At 53.9% G+C, this 2,667-nt stretch overlaps 1 protein-coding gene across 1 annotated transcript in view; it reads right to left on the reverse strand.

The window, feature by feature from the left end:
- Positions 1 to 269, reverse strand: part of SLC39A1 (solute carrier family 39 (zinc transporter), member 1) — a 3,196-nt gene extending 2,927 nt beyond the window's left edge. The window contains exon 1 of the mRNA XM_006775624.2: positions 165 to 269. The gene's annotated coding sequence lies outside the window, so the exon portion shown is untranslated. The remainder of the gene's footprint in view (positions 1 to 164) is intronic.
- Positions 270 to 2,667: the final 2,398 nt, after the last annotated feature.

The raw sequence follows: 2,667 nt of genomic DNA on the forward strand, positions 1-2,667 counted from the left end.
AGGCACAGCCACGAGGGCGGTGTCTGAAGTCCCGGCTGCGGGAGGCGGGGTCCCAGGCCGCCAGCGTTCCGGGAAGCCCAAGTGTGCGAGAACCCGAACTCCAGCTCCCAGGCCCCGGCCGGGGCGGCCCACGGGAATCCCACCCCCAGGGAAGCCGCGCTCACCTCGGGAGGGTCTCACTCCATGGCCCCCGCCGGGTTCCGGCCTCCGGTCGGGAATTCCCGCCTCCCCCCAGCGCTCTGCTCACCCTCCACCCCCACAGCCGCCGCGTACCAGCCCCCGCCGCCAATGACTGCTCCGGGGGGGCGGGACCAGGCCGGGAGTGACGGGTCTAGGGCCAATCAGAGACGGGCAGTGGGAGCTGCGGGGAGGCGGAGACCAGGGGGAAATGTGCGGGAGCCTGGGAAGGAGCTGGAGGGAAGGTCGAGGGGCTGAGGGTCCGGGCTGCTGCGCTGGAGTTCTGGTGCGCGGAAGCCGGCTGCTCGGCAGAGGCTTTGATCTTTTGGACGTTTTAAAAGAGAGTGCTAGAAACCTCGCGGACATGGCTGATGTCCCATACGCGCCTCGCAGGCCCTGGTCCTCCGCCTTACTCCTCTGAGTATGACTGCCTGGTCTTGGACCCCTTCGGGGCACCCTGGCGCCAAAGGGGAAGCCTTACCTTCCTAGTGTGGCGGGCAGTTAGACGTGAGCAGAGCAGGAGGATGGGCCAGGTACAGAGGGTCACCAGGGCCCAACCCTGTTTGCTCAGTGGATAGAGCGTTGGCCCAGACTGAAGGGTCCTGGGTTCGATTCCAGCCAAGGGCACGAACCTCAGTTGCAGGCTAGATCCCCCGCTCCCCCTGCCCTAACCAAGCGGGAGGGAACCAATCCATGTCTCTCACACCCGATGCCCCCCCCCCTCCTTTACAGTCTCTCTAAAAATCAATGCAAAAATATCCTGGGGTGAGGATTAAGACAAAAGGTCACCAGGATGGAAAGCTCCAGGTGCCTAGCAATTGTGTAGGGTGGACCTCCCCTCGTGACTTTCCCTTCCCTAGCATATCACTGGTCCTGCGGTATGGATCCCTTGACCTTTCCTCCCTAGAGATAACATCTGGGCCTCAGTTGTATTTCAGCTCTAGGTCCAGATAAGCCAGCGGTTCTCAACCTGTGGGGTTGCCTAAGACCATCCTGCATATCAGATATTTACATTACGATTCATAACAGTAGCAACATTACAGTTATGAAGTAGCAACGAAAATAATTTTATGGTTGGGTCACAACATGAGGAACTGTATTTAAAGGGCCAGAAGGTTGAGAACCACTGAATAAGCAACAAAACTAGCCACAGGGGACATCAGGCCCAGCTACATTGAGTAATGACTCCCCCCCCCCTTGCTGGCCAATCAATCAGTGGAGACCACAACCCTGAAAGGACACACCTGGAAAACTACTGAATATTTTATTAAGATCTTTCCCTGGGACCACCCCTAAAATCTCCTTCCTTAAGACCCGCAGGATGGAGGACTGTGCACACACTCTCCCTCCCCGGAACATGCCCATGACTTTCCCTTTCCAGCCCCTTCTTCATCCCCCCAAGCTTCCTCACTCCCAAGCTCAAGGGCCCTAACTTTACCTCTAGAACTTGTTTGCTAAATCCATTTCTTCTAGGAATTACTTTTTCTACCTCTGTAATTTACCCAAATGTTCCCTTGCAGTTTGGGTCTTGCTATATCCTCTTGGCCCACATCCTTGTGCTATCAGAATCCTCTTCTAGCCTCATGAGAGAGTAGGGGACAAAGCAAAATAAAGAAGGGGCTCAGCCTATTCGTCTTTGCAAAGGTGAAAAGGCCTCATTGTGTTAGGACTATAGGACAATATAATGGCCATGTGTAAACTTCCTGCCACAGGAGACAAAGGCCAGGAAAAGCTTTCTGGACACCAGGAATCAGACCATATAAGGAACTGAAACTGTCCTAAAAACACCTGAGCACACACCTGCATTCCATCCCCTTCCAAGCCACCGACTCAGCCCCCACGTCCACTGACGACAAAAGTTTCCTGCCAGCGACTACATATAAGGATGAAACTCTAGCTCCTGGGTGCTGCCGTCATCGACCCAATGTCCCCTTGGCTCAGTGCTGTGCAGCCCTTCCCTTTGGATATCCCATCCCTCATCCCCTTTCCCTAAATAAAATCATTTTTTCTTTATCCACCGTCAGAGATGGTTATTTAGCCTGCCTGTGCACACCGTCATGCTCACCTTTCAATGACTGACAGAAGGGACCAAGTGATGCCTTTGGAAATGAAAGCCAGCAACTTCCTTAAGAAAAGGGGGAATGTGGGGACTTCTTTACTATTCAATGCAGCTGGGCCTGATGTCCCCTGTGGCTAGTTTTGTTGCTTATCTGGACCTGGAGCTGAAATACAACTGAGGCCCAGATGTTATCTCTAGGGAGGAAAGGTCAAGGGATCCAAACCGCAATATAAACTCCAGGTACATATATATTGATTTCAGAGAGGAAGGAAGAGGGAGAGAGAGGGAAACATCAATGATGAGAGAATCATTGATCAGCTGCCTCCTGCATGCCCCCTCCTGGAGATTGAGCCCAAAACCCAGGCATGGGCCTTGACTGGGAACTGAACCTTCATCTCCTGGTTCATCGGACAATGTTCAACCATTGAGCA

The sequence above is a fragment of the Myotis davidii genome, unplaced genomic scaffold (genome assembly GCF_000327345.1).
Source record: "Myotis davidii unplaced genomic scaffold, ASM32734v1 scaffold208, whole genome shotgun sequence".
Classification (NCBI taxonomy): domain Eukaryota; kingdom Metazoa; phylum Chordata; class Mammalia; order Chiroptera; family Vespertilionidae; genus Myotis; species Myotis davidii.